This window comes from Pteropus vampyrus, unplaced genomic scaffold (genome assembly GCF_000151845.1).
Source record: "Pteropus vampyrus isolate Shadow unplaced genomic scaffold, Pvam_2.0 Scaffold373, whole genome shotgun sequence".
Taxonomy (NCBI): domain Eukaryota; kingdom Metazoa; phylum Chordata; class Mammalia; order Chiroptera; family Pteropodidae; genus Pteropus; species Pteropus vampyrus.
In genome coordinates, this window is record NW_011889154.1 from 592,296 (window position 1) to 611,337 (window position 19,042).

At 38.5% G+C, this 19,042-nt stretch overlaps 1 protein-coding gene across 15 annotated transcripts in view; it reads right to left on the reverse strand.

Annotated features, from left to right (window-relative positions):
* DLGAP1 (DLG associated protein 1) overlaps positions 1–19,042 on the reverse strand; it is an 822,162-nt gene that overhangs the window by 355,263 nt on the left and 447,857 nt on the right. The window lies entirely within an intron of this gene.

A 19,042-nucleotide genomic window follows, 5' to 3' on the forward strand; every position in this document is an offset into this window, starting at 1 on the left:
TTTTATTGGGCTCTTGGTTAGAGTACAGCTCTCTCTCTCATTCCATTTCACCCCACCCAAAGATACATGTCAAGGTATCCATGAGGTAATGTCTACTGATGTGAAGAGTCTCATTGACCAGGGAGCAATCAATAGTCACATCTTGTTTTAAGGAAGAGATCACTCATTAATTGCTTCCCATTTTTAATAGTTTCACTAAGCATTGAGTGGTGCATTCTGATTCATACAGCAATTTTCTGTGTTTTTTCTATATTCCTCCAGCAAAAATGAAACTCTCAGTGCTGATAACTGTTAGGAAGAATTATTAATTTTTGTCTTTTCCACAACAGCCCTAACCATCAGAAATCTAACTTGTATGTTTATAAAACTGTAGTGCTGTTACATTTATGATCACTACATGGCAAAAGAGATTATTTAATTTTCCAACATATTGATGTAAGTTGGGATGATTCTATAGCTCAACAGAAAGAAATTCTGTACAATGGAAACATTCTTATATGAACCACGGATGTAAAGAAACTTGGTTCCTAGATTAATTTTTAATACTTGGTTTCTTGTTCTAGCTTTGCCATTTCCTTTCTGGATAATATTGGGCAAGATAATTCAATATTTTGAGCCACAGTTTCCCCATTATAAAATGAGAAGACGACTTCAAAGTATTATAAGAACTTATTTGAGAAAAAAATGAATGGATGTATGTATGCATGTGTGTAAACATTGTTTCTCTGTACAGGATGGTAAAACCACCACAGGAGAAACTTAAATAATGCCTGTAATTTCTATATTGGTAAAAAAAAGCATGATGTGGTGGGAAAAAAACATCAAGTTTAGAGTCAGAAGATATGTTTGAAGTCTGGCTTTATTAATTTCTATACATATGAATTTGAGAATGTTGTGAAACATGATGAATTTCTTGAAAAACGGGCCAGGGGTTAGATGGAGAGGATTGCAGAGACAATCAAATAAATATTAGTCAAACCACGTTGTAAACTGTAAAGTAATATGTAAATGCCAGAATAAATAGAAAAACTCATGTAGGTCTTTCTAAAGGGTTATAAAAGAACTGCCTCTTTACCTAGTTTCTGAGCCCTGCTATGGAAATAAGCATGTTCCACTTCTCTGCTCAGCATCAGAGCAGTTAATCTGCAATTAGTAATTGCAGCTAACTAATAAAAACTGCTTTGGACTTGATGAATGTAGGTGCTTGTGGGGTCCTAGGAGGAGATGTCCAGCATACAGGCGGATATGAGGTTCTGGAATTCAGAAGCTTGGTCTACTGAGAGATCTAGAAAAACATCTCATTTTTGTTTTTCGTTTTGTTTTTGTTTGCTTCTTTTGCCTGCCTTTTGGTTACACTTTATGATGATATCTAAAATCTGTTCTTAAGTCATAAATGGAAGTTGAAAATACATTATCCCTGAGTAAAATGTTCTGGCAGTATGTTGCATTTATATTTAATAATAGATTTATGAAATTTTTTTTTAAAAATTTAAGATCCCAAAGACTATGTCATCTGCAAATTTAAAAATTTTATTTGCAATGACTCCACCATCACCCCTAATAGTAGTGCTCCCATTTACCTTTTATTTAAGCATGAAGGCTGACCACTGATTTTGAACCCTGAGCAGCCACTTTCAGGCCCTGGCTCCTCCTGTGACAGATGTGGCTTATCACATAGGACAATATCACATAGGAAAATCACATAGGACAATAGGGCTAATACATTTAAAGACTTTCATACCCTAGGACATACAGACCTAAGTAAAACATAATTTATTTTCAAAGCTATAGGTACAAAGAAGAGAAAACCAATAAAGCTTAAGATGTTCCCATTCATTAGATGGGTGAGAACCAAGTAGCTCTGAATACTGTATTTTACTATCTTTTTGTTTATTTGTTTATATATATATTTATTTATTTTTACTATGGCGACATTGGTTAATGAAACCCAGTAAGTTTCAAGTATACAATTCAACAGTAAGGCATATATATATTGTATTGTGTAAAAAATATTTTGGTTACTATATTTCAGTATAACTGTCTTTTAATTTTGTAATCCTATACATTATATAGGATTCATCATTATTATATAGGATTCATTATTATATATAATAATATCATTATTATTATTTTTAACTTTTCAATTACAGCTGGCATACAATATTATATTAGTTTCATGTGTACGACAGTGATTAGACATTTATACAACTCATGAATTGATCACTCCAATAAGTCTAGTTAGTACCCATCTGACACTATACATATTACAATATTATGGTCTATATTCCCTATGCAGTACTTTACTTTCCTATGACACTTTTATAACTGTCAATTTGTACTTCTTAATATCTTCACCTTTTTGCCCATACCCCAATCCCCCTCTTCCTGGTGACCATCAATTTGTTCTCTGTATCTGAGTTTTGACTATCTTCAGGCTAAAGACCAAAAAGAAAAACAAAACAAAACAAATGAGACCAAAACTAAAAAAAAAATTTCCCATCTAAACAAATGCTGAGTTTCAGTAAGTAGGTTTTATTTTTCTGCAGAGGTATGAAACGATTTCAGAAAGATACTTTCCGTGTATTTGAGGACTGATCAAATAAGTAAGCATATTATGGCTAAAGGAGGGTACGTTTCTCATGTTAGTGAGGGACACACAAACTGTGCTGCGGGACCGAAATGGGAGGTAGCAGTCAGTATACGCAAGGGTTTCTCAGCCTCAGCACTACTGACACTGTGGGTCAGATGATTCTTTGTTGTGGAGGGCTGTCCTGTGCTTTGTAGGCTATTTAGCAGTACCTCTGCCTTCTACTCATACCATCTGAATAGTACCCCCTAACCCCGCCCCAGTTCTGACAATCAAAATGTTTCCAGACATTGTCAAATGTCCCTTGAGGGCAAAAATCTCCCCAGTGGAGAACTGCTGGCCTAAGCCGATAGTTTTTAATACATTTAGGTAGATAGAAATGTGTGTGTACGTGTGTGTATGTATATGTGCGTGCACACTCATATTTTTAGTTTTTTTGAGAGGACTTGGAAACAATGACACTTGTAGCAATGAACACATCTAGTACCCAGGTCTTTGGTTCCAACTTCCATTCTTGACGAAAAGAAACCAAGTTTCCTTAGAGAAATGGCTTCTGTATCATATTCAGCACTAGGACTGGGAAAATATAAGATGATCCTGGAACATCTTGCTACACCAGAAAGTAAGGAAAAGCTCGAAAGTGATGGGACATATTAAAATGACATAGGAGCTTGCTAATGGTGCTCCCCCTGACCAAATCTGGGGCAACAGGTTCAAAAAATTTGAGCAGCAAAACAAATAATTGAATTAAATAAGAATATACAGTTCACACAAAATAAATATTAGAGAAATCTCTTTCTTACAGTAGAATATGAACTGAATATGAACTTCATGAATATAGAAGTGATGATGATTTCATCATCAGACGATTACGTAGGCTAGTAACAATTGATCCAGGCAAAAATAATCAATAGATTCCAAAACTAGTGGGCAAAAGTGGATGAGAAACCATATATTTACATCTTAAAAATTTTGGAAAACCACTGGCTTGACTGAGGAGCATATGATTGAATTTGCATATAAATGCTTTTATTGAAAGATTGAAAGAAGTCTAAATTATGGTATATTCCAGATTCAAATGAGCATGTACAATTATACTTATCAGCATCAATGCCAGGCAAAATAAATATTTTTTAAATGAATGAATGCTGTGTCCCCATTAAAGTATGATATATGGCTAGTGCATCAATATAAAAATCATAAATTTGCCATTGTGACATTTGAGGAAAGCAGCCAGTTGCAATTTTCTTCGCTTAAATTTTTTGTCACATCAGCAGGAAAGTTTTAGGCCTTCAACTATGCCTATGATTTAGAGTTCTGATGCTGAAAAAACCCATTTCTACTTATGTGATAAGAAAGACAAATTTGAATTACTCCTTTTTCTGTATAGTCTTTTTAATACGAAGTCCACTAAACTAAAGTGATGGGGATGCCAGCATGTGAACTTGTTGTTAAGGAATGCAAATTATAAAATGTATATTATACATTATATCATTAAGCAGTATGAATATGATTTTAAAGTATAATGTTAGAATCATTTATATTGTTAACTTGTACACCAAGAAGGAAAGATTTTTCCCTATGATAATAGTTTTCGTAAAGGTAGGATGATCTGACTTGCAAACCAGTCACATAAAGCAGACAACCGTGAAGATTTACCTACTTAGGGATTTTCCCCTTCTACACGGCCTTCCCCACTGTTGTCTGTTTCTCTACACTATGTAATTTGGCAGCTCATGTTCCTTGGTGTGAACTTTTCAGCCTTCCCTCCTACCTCCCCCATCCACATCACAATTTCTCTTCTCTGCTTCTTCATGGCATCTGTCTACATTGTCGTCTATTTGTATTTGTATCCAGCATCTGGTGCTCAAGATATTTGTTGAACTAATCTGACTATTTAGGACACACTTGTAGTTTTTCATTTTTAAGGAGTTAGGTATTGGGTTTTGAGAAAGAGACCTTTTTTCACAATCCCTTTAGCAGTTAGTTGTTTCCGTGTTGATGTACCTAGGCATTTCTTCTTGGAGGAACATTTGAACATAGAGACAAATTTCTCGCATTAGTCATCCTGCTAAAATTCACTATACATCTTAAAAATATTCCTAAGGAAGCAGAAAAAGGGGTTGGACTATGCTCTAATTGATTGATTATTTTCAGCAAACACAGAGAAGAGAGATACTATTACTGCTAATGTCTTAATAACAATGATGAAGAGAACGGTTGGCTTATATAGAGATCTTACTGTGTACCAGTCATGGTTCCAAGTACTGCAGGTACATTAGCTCAGTTAACTTTGACAACAATACTATGGGATAAATACAATTATCCCTCTATTTTCCAATGAAGAAACTGAACTACAGAGAGGTTAAGTAACTTGTTCAAAGTAAAAAAGTCATGGAACCTGGGCTAAATGTAGACATCTGGCTCCAGAGTATGGGCCCTCACCTATTCTGCTGAACTTAAGCCTTGCAACTGATTTCCATGTAGAATTTTCTTTTCTTGCCTCTTTGGACGATTGTCATTGTTAGATGGAAGACATTTAAGAGTAAACTAAGGTTGCTTACCTAATCTAATCACCCTCTCACCTAAGACCTTGAAGTCTGAGATTATCAAGGCATAACACATTATTCCCAGGAATTTGCAAATGAATTTGAAATGAATAAGTCCACAAAGCAAATCCCACAGTCCTGATCATTCCAGCAAAGACTTTGGGTCCCTGCATTTGTGACAGAGAGAGGCACTCCCATGGGGCTGAGGTGTGTGGTTCACTAAAGTTGAAACTACATTTGTGGTTTTCTGCTAAGTGCAAACACTAATGGCAATGTTGGAAAGTGCTCTCATAAGTATCCCTCATCCAATTATAATGTTCAGAGGCAGCGAGGGACAGCACTGCATGTCACTTGAAGGCCATCTTTCAGAACTGCTCAGTTTCTGGTTGCATGCTGAGAAAGCCCTTCATAGATTTCTCCTTCAGGACAAATGAATCCACATAAATGTTTTATATCCCTATGATATGTGTATTTTAGTAGTAGAACCAGGACTATGGAGCAACTTTTTCTCTCTGCTGAATTTTAAATTCTATGCTGTGCATTTTGTTGTCTACCCATAGCAAAACTGTCTTTTGACTTTATCAAAGGTTTTTGCAAAGCAGAGGTGTTCAGCTGTTGGTAAGAAAGGCTCAGGGAAGGGGGGAGACATTGCTTTAAAATTACAGAAGACACAAACTAGAGAGCCCAAGGTAACAGGGTACAGAAAAATGGGAAAAGACACAAATCACGCAGCTTTTAATGAGTTGAAATACTTCCCACAGCCTGAGTAGTAACAAAATTTCTCCGCAGAAAAGTGGGAAGGAGTTTTAGAGTAATAACACTGAATGGGAGCAGGGCAGCAGTATTACCTGAATTCAGCTAAAACACTGGGTTCTTCAGAAAGACGTAGGCATAATGGGAGGTTAGCAGAGGTGTCTTCAATGATAAAAACTCATATATATCAAGGATCAAATACATGTACATAAGGACTATGGACCATAACAAACCAAATCAAGGGAGATGGGGGGAGATCCTCCTAGCTCCATGACGACTCCAGTCCTGCTGGCCTTAGGCTCCTCCTCCACATGGCAGGGAAATTTTCCATAGAGCAAATCTTATCCAAAAGCTCTGAGTCAAGTTCAGAGTCCTCAGCACAGTTTACTCGTTCCCCTGCTTCTGACTGCAGTTGACCACTTCCCCTTCTCCTTGCCCAGTCTCCAGCTCCTTCCCCACCTAACTCTGCAGTGTCCAAGCTGAACTAACTTGTCCTTTGCTGTGCTTACTGAATTCTCCACATGTGTTGTTTCCTCTGCCAGCAATACTGCTTCCTCCCTTTTCCTTAGCAGCCACCCTTGACGTAAACTTGTAAACATCACTTCTTCCAGGAAGCTTTCCTTTTTTTGGCCCCTGATGTCTGGGTTAGTGACATTTCTATATCGCTCAGTGCTTGAACATAATATGCTATAATGACCTGCTTGTGTATGTACACTCACAACCACCTAATAAAACCAAGGAAGACTAACACTAATAATGTTATAAAACAAATATTAGGCCAATAGTTAGCAGGTAACATGTATATTTTTATTTCCAGCACCAGCAGAGTCTGGCATATGTAAGCACTCTATAAATATTAGCGGGATAATAGAAAAATCCCCATTCAGGCATGCATTAAAGTCTGCAACTATATTTTGAAAACTTAAAAGTCAAAATTTGTTCTTTGTTTTTCTTAATATAGAAGCAATGTATATGCACTACAAAAAATTAGAAAATGCCATTAAGCAGAACAAAACCATAAAAATTTATAAGTTTACTGTGCATAGACAATCATCATCACACATTATCTTTTTCTACACCTTTTGTAAGTTTTTTTTTTCCAGTAATGACTATTCTGACCATCTTAGCATGATGATAAAAAGATGGCCAGCAATATCATAGATAGGTCTGAATATTTTTACATTGTATAATAATATTTTTAGTCAAATCTCTATTGTTGAATATTTAGATAATTGCTATTTTTTGTTTTTATAAACAGTGTAAGAAGCATTATTTAGATAAGTATTTGTGCATATTCTATATTTTTCTTAGAATGAATCCCCTACAAAATGCACCAAAGTTTATATTAAATTTTTGATAATTGTAATCTTGTGAGATGAACTGGCAGATCATTCTATGGAAAGTTTGTGAATGTAAAGTTGGCCCCTAGACAACCCTGACTATTACCTTAAACAAAAACCAAACAAAGCAAACTTTGCCAATTCAATGTGTGGGGAAAAGATGTTTTATTATTTTAATGTATTAGTTGATTTTTAATGAGGATAATATTTTATGTGTTTCATGAATCTTGTCTTTGTAAAATGTCTGCCATGAGCACTTTCTTTTCTTATTTTTCTATTGACTTATAGAAAACTATTTTAATAGGAGCAATGACAGCTACAACTTGTCACATAGTTACTGTGTGCCAAGCATGGTGCTGAGCCCATTGCTATGCAATACATAGCAAATATTTTCCCAGGCAGTTTGCATTTTAAAATACTCTCCTAATGAAATCATCTCTTCTATTTCTTGAGGCAGTTTTTGGAGCAGTCTGTTTTAGAATTCTGCATTAGTCCATTTTTAGCATTTAACATCTTGAGTGGGGGACTGAGGTGCAGAGCCTGTGTAGGCTGTTCCTGAGTTTGTGCAGCATTGAGCTTGTCCTTCATTAGAAAGTCCCCATCCCGACAGGGTGTACACATGGTTACTACCTTGGACTCTCTGGCCAGTGACTGTGGTATCGACCTCAAAATTAGGTCCCTGGTACTCAGTGGGCATCCCTCTGTGCCTGTTTTTTGTTTTGTTTTGTTTTGTTTTGTTTTGTTTTTTACCATGGATCTCAAAGGGACAAAACTACAAAATAAGTGTGACAAGGTGATAATGACACCACTTTTCAGTCACACTAAATGTGGGGTAAGAATAGTCTAGAGAGCTCTTAGATGTTTATCCACATACCTGTAAGAAACTATAGTATTAGGATTGAAGAGAGCTAGCAACTACCCTTGAAATATTATGGGACAGACACTTCCCTTTTGTGGTTTGGAAACTATCTACCCTGTTGTCATGGTTATGTGAAAGCCGGTCTAAGATGACGCCTCTGGTAGCTTCTGAGTGGGGCCTAACTACTGTCTCTACCATTTTCTCTCTTTCTCGTTCCTTTTCTCATTTAAGAATGCTCTACAGACAAAGCATGGCTTCTGCAGCAGACACTGTGCCAAGCTAAATGTTGGGCCAGTCCCAAGAACTGCTGTCTGCCTCCACCTGCTCATTCCACCAAGGCCTGTCTTAGTGGCAAATATGCTGCCACCTGTGTTCCTTTCAGTCTCTTACTGGTACTTATTGCCTTTCCTTGCAATAAGTACCAGTTGAGGTAAGACACAAGATTTAGGTGTGGGAGGTGGGGTCGAAATAGGCAAACGTTGTCATTCCATTTCCTTTGGCTCTGGCCCATCGGGCTAACGGAACCAAGGGAAAGAGCACTTCACATAGTCCTGCCCTGTTCACATGTTTCTGGGACTGGGAACTAGGAGTTGTTTGCTTCCCCTTTGGGTACGTGACTTTTTCAGGGACTGGAGGTGAGGGGCAGAGCTGGACAATGGCCAAATAGTTTTCAAATCTAGATATGACTCAATAAATCGGGACTTTTGTTAAAATCTAGATTCCTTGTTCCCCTTTGACTCAATAGGACAGGGTGGGGCCTGGGAGTCTTTATGTAATTAGTTGATTATGTCCAAGGTAACTAACTGGCATTTTGAAAGCAAGGACTTGAGGAAGAATTGAAATATTCACTTGTACTGGTTGAAACAATCTGAAGGTGTATCACTTTCAAATTCCTTCTTTCCACAAATCTGAATAGCAGTTTAGTGTTACTTTTGGGCACAAGAATATTTTTCAAAATGCAAAGTAATTATGGCAATAATTAATCCTAGTTACAGAAGATGGCTTTTTGCAAGTACGGACTATAAATACAGCATCCAGGAAGGCATTTGGGAGTTCACATTTTGCTTCCTTCATCATGTTGGCCTTGACTGTGACTCATCTCTTCCAGCAATGACAAGATGGATTCATCTGCATCCTCTAGCTTGCATGCCCTTGGGAGCGCAACCTGGGTCTCTGTGCTTTTCTCCTCATCCTGCCGTTCAGATTGCTTCCTTACCTGCACTTCTCCTGTAATGAGGGCTGCTGTGGCAGACACCAAACACCCACAGGAACAGTCATAGAAGTAGAAAGGTTGCATCAGTGTCTAGAATGTACTTAAACAGCCTAATAAGGCTCCTTCCCAACTCGCCCACATGGTTGAAATCCAAAGAGATCTGGCATGTTGCTGTCCATTTGGGGAGCATTTAAAAGCCATTGGGCAGATGGAGGTTGTCGCAGCAGCTTGAGGTGGGTAGGTAGTGAATGTGTACAGCCTAAACCAAAGAATTCATGACATCTCACCTCCCACAGAGTGTGGGGTCAAAAAGTCCCCTTGTGCATTTTTTTCCCTCTGGAGATCTAGCCAGTAACAACAAGTGCCTCATAGGCATCTTCTGAAGCTCAGTGGCAGATGAGAACAACACCCTCTTCCAAGTGTGTGCCAGAATGAAACTGTGGCATCAACCTCTAAGAGGGAATGCTGTAGAAACACCCTCAGGAAGAGCTCAGGCCTCTGCTCACCAGAGAATAGCACCTCCTGGGATTCCTGAGGGGCTCAAGGGGGTGTGGCTGATGATGAAGTCGAAGTATGGATGTGATAAGGGCAGCAAGGAGAGAGCCACAATTGGAGGAGACTAGTTGCATCTCTGTCCAGCATGTCTCACAGATAAAAACGGAAGCAAGAGCATGACTGAAAAATGAACAGAACTAATTAACAAAAATCATGTTCGAATTAGCTTCCCCTATCCCTAGACTCTCCTTTCATATCTATTTGGCCATTTGATGCGAGGCACTAACTGGCCAGAAATATAAAACATTTAAATCAATTGCCGTACAGGTCGTTAGGGAAAAAAATTAAGTTTCATAAACATGCAGTGTGGAAGCCAGGTAGGGCAAGCTGGGTCCAACCTAACCTGTATCAGAGGAACATTTGAAAGACAGACTGGTGATGGGAGTAGGGGGACAGAGGTTAGGAGTGTAGCTTGCTGTCCAAGTAGGTTCTACAACTTACAGATGATGAATGGGAAAACATTTGACCATGGGAGTTGGCGTGGGTTCAAGATAGTGGATTGCTGGGTGATGCAGAGCACTTGGGAATTCATTCATTTATGCAACTGATATTCTAGGCCTTCTAATCTCAGAGGTTGTACTCTTTCTACCTTACCACTCTGCCTCTTACTACTCTGTAGAGTGCTCATTGAATTTGGAGCTGGAGTTAAAATGAGAGGAAACTACAGGTGGTCCTGCATTCTTGTAGCTTATAGTTTGGTGAGGAAAATGAATGTGAATAAAATCATCACCAAATACATGCAGCAGGGTCAGAATTTATAGTCACAATTCAGGTGGCAGAAATGGAATGTGCCGTTTTTCCATATCTGAACTTCATTTGTTCTTAAGATCCCATTTCTGCTAAGGAGTCTTTTTCATAGCCCTTTCGGTAAATTCACAGTCAATTTAGAAACCAAGTTTGATTGAGTCAAAGTTTAAACTCCATGAAAGGATCTCCACCATTCTCCGAAGTTATTCTCTCCATCCTTTCCCTCTAAGTTCTCATCTGGGAGCAGAAAAGATGACCTGACAGCCTGGCTATGGGCAGAGGCATATTTGTTTTCTTTCTGAAAGCCTGGCTTTCTAGTCATTGGCCACTGGTCTTAATCACAGCCTGTTCACTTTTATATCCAGTCCCATCTGGGAGAGGATAGGGACATGGTGTGAATGCTCCCTTTGTCTCACCCTTATTGGTTTGAGACCTGATCTGTTCTGCAGACATAATTGAAGGACACATGGAGGGAGTTAGGCTGAAAGGACAGGGCTGGTGCAATGCCTTCCAGGGGCCACAGTAGTACAGAAAAGCTGGCAGACTCATCAAATTGATAGTCTCTTAAAAAGAGATGATATCTTCTTGCATAGTATTCCAAAAACAGTCTCTTACAGATACTCTGGTCTGAAAAGACAGGTTGCTGAGTCTTGGGTCACTTGGGGTCATTAGAAGCAGTCAAGTAGGCTCTTAAACACTAAGTTTTGGATAAGATCTTTGCATCATCCCAGGCAGCTGTGTGGAAAGGACAGTCTCTCTGAGTAGATCAGCTTGGTAAGTGTTACTTTTATTTAGTGACTTTGCCTAGTCACTAAAAATGGAATTTTTTTTTAAGTAACAAAGTACAGGCTTTCTATTGCAGTTTCTTCATTCATTTTAATTAGCAACCATACCCGTGACACTGTAAAAGTAGATTGCGACTGTGTGAATTTCCCTAAAAATTCTGGCCCTGAGCAGAATGCTTTCAAAGCTTTTTTTCAGTAGAGAGGCTAGCGGGCTCCCTGGAAAGAGGAGACCCTCCAGAGAAGAATTACAAAGATGAGACTATTCAAGCTCACTATCATCGACTCATTCACTCCTCTATTCATTCGAAAAATGTTTAAATATCTAGGGGCATCTACTATATGTTGATGTAGATGGATCAATCTATTGATAAGATAGAATGCTGGGCCTTATATAGAAGTGTTTAAGTCACTTACATAGACAGAGAGTAAGATAATATTTTCAGAATTAAGAATCACACCAGATAGTGGTACAAAAGATCCCTCATGCATTATAATTTAGTGCAAGACAAAGAGTCTAGGGGGAGGAGAAAGCACAGATTGATGGAGGTATAGCCAGGACAGGTCCTAAGCAGGGCCTTAAAGAGGAGATAAAATGTGAATAGACAGCAAAGAGAAAATGTGTCCATGGGCAGTGATCAGATCAGCATGGCCAGAGTGAGGGAGTCTTCTAAAAAGAAGCATAAGGCAGTATAATGAGAAATCAAAAGCGGTTTTGAATTCAAATCCCTATTCCATTCTTGAGAGCTGTGTACCTTACTCAAGGCACTTCATTCTCACAGAGCCTCAGATTTTTTAGTCTTTAAAAATGGAACAAATAAAAGTACTGTAATGATTCTAAGAAAGAATACATGCTTGCCTGGCATGGAGTGGGTCCTCAGTAAACACTATTTCTCTTTCTCTTGTATATAGTGCTTTTTAACACAAAACATCTATAGATTTCTCTCATTTGATCCTCACCACAACCTTGAATAAGATGAGGTGAATAAAGCAGGTATAAATATTCTCATTTTATTGGTCCTATGAGATTTCTACTCTAACACCCTCCTTAAAGAAAAAGATATGCAGCAGTCTCCTTGGAGTCATCCTAGGTCGCCCTCTGTAGGTTGAGCCATCATACAGAGTCCTCCCCTGTTATGAGGGTATAGCGTGAACCCCTCAGAGACTCACTAGGCACCTGTAACCATTCTACCTTTGCACATCCAAACTCCTCACAGACTTTGGACCATGTTTAAGCTATGGTCTTATCCTGACATGAATTTGCTGAAAGCCTTCTGTTCCTTCCACCAGTGCCTTCACCACAATCGAGGCCTGCATGAGCTGGCCTGTGCTCCTCTCAGCTCCATTCCTGTTCTCTCTTTGTTCTATAGTTTTCTCCTCAGTGGCATGCAAATTCTAGTATTTTCCACAGATCATATCATTTCTGGCTGGGGTTGAGCCTTTCCTTTATCTACCCTTTACTTTTTTCACTTGTGCAATTCTTCCTAATAGGTCCACCATTTGAAAAGGAAGAGTCTGTTCATTGCTCCCTCCTCCAAGGGCCTTCACAATTTTACAACTCTATATCAAATCATCTGTGTACATTTCTGACTCTATTAAATGGTGAACGCGTTGAGAAAAGTCCCTATTCTCTGCCTGATCACACTTGCAGAATTTCCAGCCTAGAGTAGGAGTTTAAATGTGATGTTTAATGAATAAATAAGTGAGTGAATGAATGAAATGCTCTTGAATAGCATTCTAGAAAGGTGTCAGCATTCCAATATCTTCAAAACTATTCACAATTTAGAGAAATGTGTGGCAATTGTCAGCTTATCTAAGAACAAAGAACCAGGAATGATGACCTACCACTGAGAAATTCTAATCTGCATGCTGAAAGGCAACAAAACTGGATAGAGAGAGATGTACTCATTTTGTGTGGGTGTTTGAAGTCAGTCAGCTCTGACACATAAGCTACCTGCCTCAGCTCTTAAAAATTAGTTTGCAGAGAACTCAGAAGGAGCACATGGAGAGCTTATGATGCAGAGAGAGAATGAGATTTGGAGAGGCCAGCTTCTGAAATCATATGTGTAGGAAGAGAAACAAATGTTTGACTGCATTAATATGCTTTTAAGTTACTATCATGTATTTATTGCAATTCCTGCTTATACAATAGGACATCTTACACATCTGGAATTTAACCACCTAATACTTTCACCTCACTCAAATGCAGTACTAAGTCAGAAGTAACCAAAATGGGTATATCACAAAATCCACACTTTAAAGTTTATGCCCTTTACTCATTGGGGTTTCCTTCAAACACTTACTCAGAGCCAGTTTATCTTTATTTTGTATACACTTCTAGAATGGGATAGGCATGTATTACAGTGGTTAAAGGTGAAGGCTTTGGAGCCTGATCTGGTTCTGACATTTATTAGCTGAATTATCATGAACAAGCTATTTATACTCTCTATGCCTCAGTTTCCTGAACTATACAGTGGAAATAATAACAGATCATGACTGATAGTTGTACATATGAAAAGACTCAGCAGGTATTAACTATATTTATAAAGTGTGGTTATCTAGTTTCTAAGCTTGGAGTGGAGTAGAAGCAACAAGATGGTGCTGCTAAGGCAGATGTGCTGAGAGCTGAGCCAACTGAGGTCTTGGCAGCAATGGAGGCATCAGAAAACAAGCACACACATAAAAAGGTCAATAGTTTGGGGCTAGTGGTCTAAAAACTGGAAAAAAATAAAAATTCCATGTCCTTTTGGATCTTTCAGTCTGATCAGCGAGATGGATTGGACATTTAAGATGAACATACAACATCGGATAGGATAGGTGGTTTGAAGAAAAATAAAGCAGGGCATGGGGAAAAAAAGTGAAGATGTCAGAGAAAGCCTCTTTGAGGAGCTTGGGATGAGAACTGAATAACGGAAGTGACCCATGTGAAAACCTGGGGAAGAACATTCCAGGCGGAAAGAAGTAGGTGCCAGGCTGGAGCCTTCGGTGCTTGATGGGTGTCAGACATAACACCTTAGAATGCAAGTTCTGTGAGGCAGACCTCTTTGCTATGTTCACTGTGCTCAACACTCCTCAGGTACCTAGGAAAATGTTGGGCAGATAGTACTTTATCAGTTAATGTTTTTGCATGAATTAATTAATGTAAGGAGGCCAGTGTAGCTGGAACATTGGAAGCAAGGGGAGTGTAGTGAAAGAGAAGGTTGGATAGATAGCAGGGTCCAGAGCACATAAGGCCTTGTGGGTCAGAGTTACTTAGAGTAACCTTGGCGTTACTCTAAGGATGATGGAAGGCTGCTGGGCGCTCACAGCAAATGAATGCCATGATCTGACTAACATTTTATAATGATCATGTTGGGTGAGAATACACTGTAGGAGACAAGAGTGGAAACAGAAACCAAGTAGCAGGAGGCTAGAGGTGATGGGGCTTGAGCTGTGATGGTAAAGGTAAAGAAATTGATGATAAGTGGCCAATTTCTGGGTATACACTACGTTCATTGCTGCATAACTTCAGGGAATGTGACACTAGGGTAGAACTAGGACAGATAAAGTGTGGCAGGTGTATGTTATTGAAAATTGTACAGCAATGAACTAGATATACAACTGAGATAAGAGTAGACATTAAACATGGTATGGAGTATACATTGCAGAAAGAGAAATACTTGTACAATTCCATTTATGTAAATTTAAAAATAACCATTAAACCTCATGTATCTCATAGGGATACATTTATACATATATGTATATTCAAGGATAAATGGCAAGTTCTTTTGAGTTGATGCTTATTGGAGGGAGAGGAATAGAAAGAGAGATTGAGAAAAACAAAATAACACAAAATAAAACAAAGAGAGGTTGTGCCAGAATTTGTGGTGGTAATGTGCCATGAATCAAGAAACATGCCTAATGCTTGGCTCAATTTATGCTTAAATCAAGATAGTTAATAGCTGCTATTTTAGGATAAAATATCTTTCAGAAGTCATGAAACATTTCAAGCATGGTAAAGAATAATAAAAATAAATTTTCCTTGTATGTGGACAAACCCCCCAGCTCCTCATGGGCTTGGAAAATGTTGGTATTATGCCTAATTAAAAAAAAAAAAAAAAAGATGGCCAATGATCTTGGCTCCTGAGGCTCAAACACAAAGAATTGACATCCTCAACTGCCAGGCACTAATGACCAATTTTTCTATAAGAACTTATTATTTATAATCTTTTGTTATCTTTGTGATATACATGGTCCCTAGTCTCCAAGAAGTTCCCCAACTATCACTCTGCTTTCTGACATTCACACCTTTGTTTAGTCCTTTCTCATGAGAAAGAGGCCTGACTGGTGAGCCAATGGTATGTTACAGAAATTCCTCTGCAGTGTGTGACTTCCAAGGCTAGGTCATCAATCACATTTTGGCTTGTACCCTTTTCTCTCAAATCACTTGCTCTGGGAGAAGCCAGATGCCACACTGTGAGGACACTCAATCTGCTCAATGGAGAGGCCCACAGGCTCAGGGACTGAGGCCTCCAACCAGTAGCCAGAACGAAGGTACCAACCATGTGAGTGAACCTTCTGGGAATCAAATCCTCCTACCCTTGTGAAGTTTATGGGTGATTTATACTCCTGCCAACATCTTAAGTGCAACCTCATGAGAGACTCTGAGCCAGAGCATGCAAATAAAACACTCCCAGAACTCCTGACCCATGGAAACTGTGTGGATAATAAATGATTATTGTGTTTTAAGTTGCTAAGATTTGAGATAATTTCTTATGTAACAATAGATTAAATGGACCCCATTTAAGTTAGTACTTTGAACTCTTTTCCTCAGAACTGCCTTATAAATAGTTGTTAAGGAGTAAAAGCACTTATTGCTTCTCATCACCTCTTGCTCCCCACCTATTGGTTAAAGGTGCTAAAAGCAATAACTTAAGTCAAAATAAGTAACCCCGTAGTCAGGTAAAATCAAATCCTGTGAAACTGATCCTTGTAAATCGAGTGCTAGCACTGCAGTCAAGCTTAGCAGCATCTTTAAACAGACAAATTAGTCCTCAGATTGTAGAGTGGTTTTCATTAAAGCTCCCTTTCTTTTATCAGCCAGACTTCTGAAAATTATCACCTCGCTTTGAAATCTCTTCTGTTGTTCTTTTCACAGTTTTTTTTTTTCTTTAAGACATATAATAGTGCACACAATAAACAGATGAGCTTAGGTGAGTGAAATAATTTTGCATTTCCTGACTTTTAGTAAGGACTTAAAAGTTTCCCACAGAGAGAGAGACAAGAGAGAGGAGAGAGAATGGTATGTGAATGATCCTTTTAGTCTATTAAGGAACTTGGCAGGAGCAAATGAACACCTTAGTCCATCACTGTGGAGAGAGCCACAGGCTATGAAGCAGAAATAGCATTTTCCTCTCTTGTTGGAAATGATGTCTGATAGTTTGCCATAATACTTTAAATGCATAGTAAAGGCAATACTATAATGATTAAATTCTAGAAAATCAGAAAACCAGATGTAAATGGAACTTGAAACCTGGGGAGAAATATTCACCTTTGATTGAATTAAAAATTGGCCAGTGATCTATGCTTGGCCAATGATTTGTACCTGTCAGACAGGGAACATGGTATAGGACCAGGCTCAAAGTGGAAATGGAACCCATTGAGACAAGGAGAAGAATGTCCCCTGGCGTCTGGAGTAAGTTCAGTCTCCAGAAATACGTCACTCCTCCCATGGGGGTCAGTTTAGTGCCCTAAACTGAGATGCTGGCAAGAGCCTTAGGGATAGGAGCCAAGGCTGAACCAAGGAGAGAGGAGTCTAAACAACAAGATGATAAATAGAACAGGCCAGAGGAAATTAGGTTGCGACAGGAGGTTGATTTCCAATCTGGAGACAGAAAATTTCAGAAAGGGCACAGGGAAAAACTGTAAGATCAGAAACCTAGAAGACAGGAGAAGGAAGAGAAGGAGAGGGAGAAGGTGCAGGGGAGGAGGAGGAGGAAGAGAAGGAGGAGGAGAAGGAGAACCTTTATTCACGAGAGCAGTCATTAGAGGTCACCTCATCCTATTAACAATAACAGAAATTAGTATTTATTGAGAGCCTTCACAATGTGCCAGGCACTGGCGATGGGCACACATTCCCACTGGATTCCTACTACAACACTCTGAGTCTTGTTATTCTTCCAATTTATGAATGAAGAAACTGAGGCTGAAAAAGAGGCTAAATCATTTGCCTGAAGTCTCAGAATTACAAGTGCCTGTCTCAGGCAGGTATCTGACTGGGAGCCTGAGGTCTCCATCCCTATATTATAGGACCTCCTCCCTGTGAGAGGAAAGCTACGGAATATAACAAGAACTGCAGGTCCTGGAGATGGAAGAGATTATTTGGAAAAATCATATTCGAACTTGAAAGTGTGTTCTCAGAGGGATGAGCAAATCTATTAGATCTGAATCTGTGACGACCAAATTTGCCTTAGGAATAGGATGCATTATATTAGCCTCTCATCCATCCTGATCAGAATGGAGGGAAAAGAACATGATGGGATGCAGGTGCCCCTTCACTGTGAGCCAAGCCAGTCTGTAGATAGAGTTAAGATCAGAAACCTTTACCTGTTCTGGGCTTTCTTCCTCACTTGAGGACAGAAATTCATTTTGAACAATACCTAACAGAGATCATTAATGTTTCTTGAATTGAAATAATTTATTTTCAAAATTCTTATGAAAAATTGTTTGTTTTGCCTGAATTATGAAGAAAATAATTTTTTTCTACGCATAATATATCCTGTTAGGATTGGATACAGGGGTAGTTTGGACAGAATTTGGGAGATGGAGCACTTTGGTGGGACGAATTCAGCCTACGAATGAGAATCAGGACCTGTAGCATTTTTAGGCTTTTCTACCTAAGCCATCTTTTGATGAAGCTATTAAAAATAAATAAGAGGTGTTTTTATTTTCAACTTTCTTTACCATTCACTCTCAAAGAAAATTGGTTACTATTTCTTTCTTGCTCTTCATTCAGTTTCCTATTTCACATCTCTTTTCTGGTTATTCAGTTCTCAGGGATCAATCTCTGTCTTAATTTCACTGAGTCCTGTCATCTACCATTTCTGAATCTGCTCACCTCTCTCATTTTCCAAGGATCAAAAGGTTAAATTGACAAATACATATTTTAGAAGAATGGAAGGCAAAAAGGAAAAAAACTTTGAATGTGTGGAAGTTTGGCTTCATAGATTGCCAGGCTTTGCTGACTTAGTTATGAAACACAATTTTTTATTTTTGGCAGCATCAAAGAGCTTATTCATGTCAAAGTTTTGAAGTGATAAACTACAAAGATGAAGGATTATTTACTGTAATAGAGATTTTTTTCTGGCACAAAGAAAAGAACATGGCTTCTAGGGAATAGTCTGGGTCTAACATAGGATTACTCTCTTTGTGAATTCGCAAATCAGTAGAGGTGGCCAGCCATTGGAAAAGGGAGATAGATAACTGAGACTGCAAACAATACCTAAGAAAAACTGGCATTAAAAATAAACCCAAATTCAAATAACATACCTCACATCCCAGTTGTCTTTATTCTAAATGATTCCATCTATTTAATACAATAAAGCAATTAAAGTGATATTGTATGTGCTTTTCAAATTTATATGTGTATGTATCTCATATCTCCTCAGCATCAGTTCTT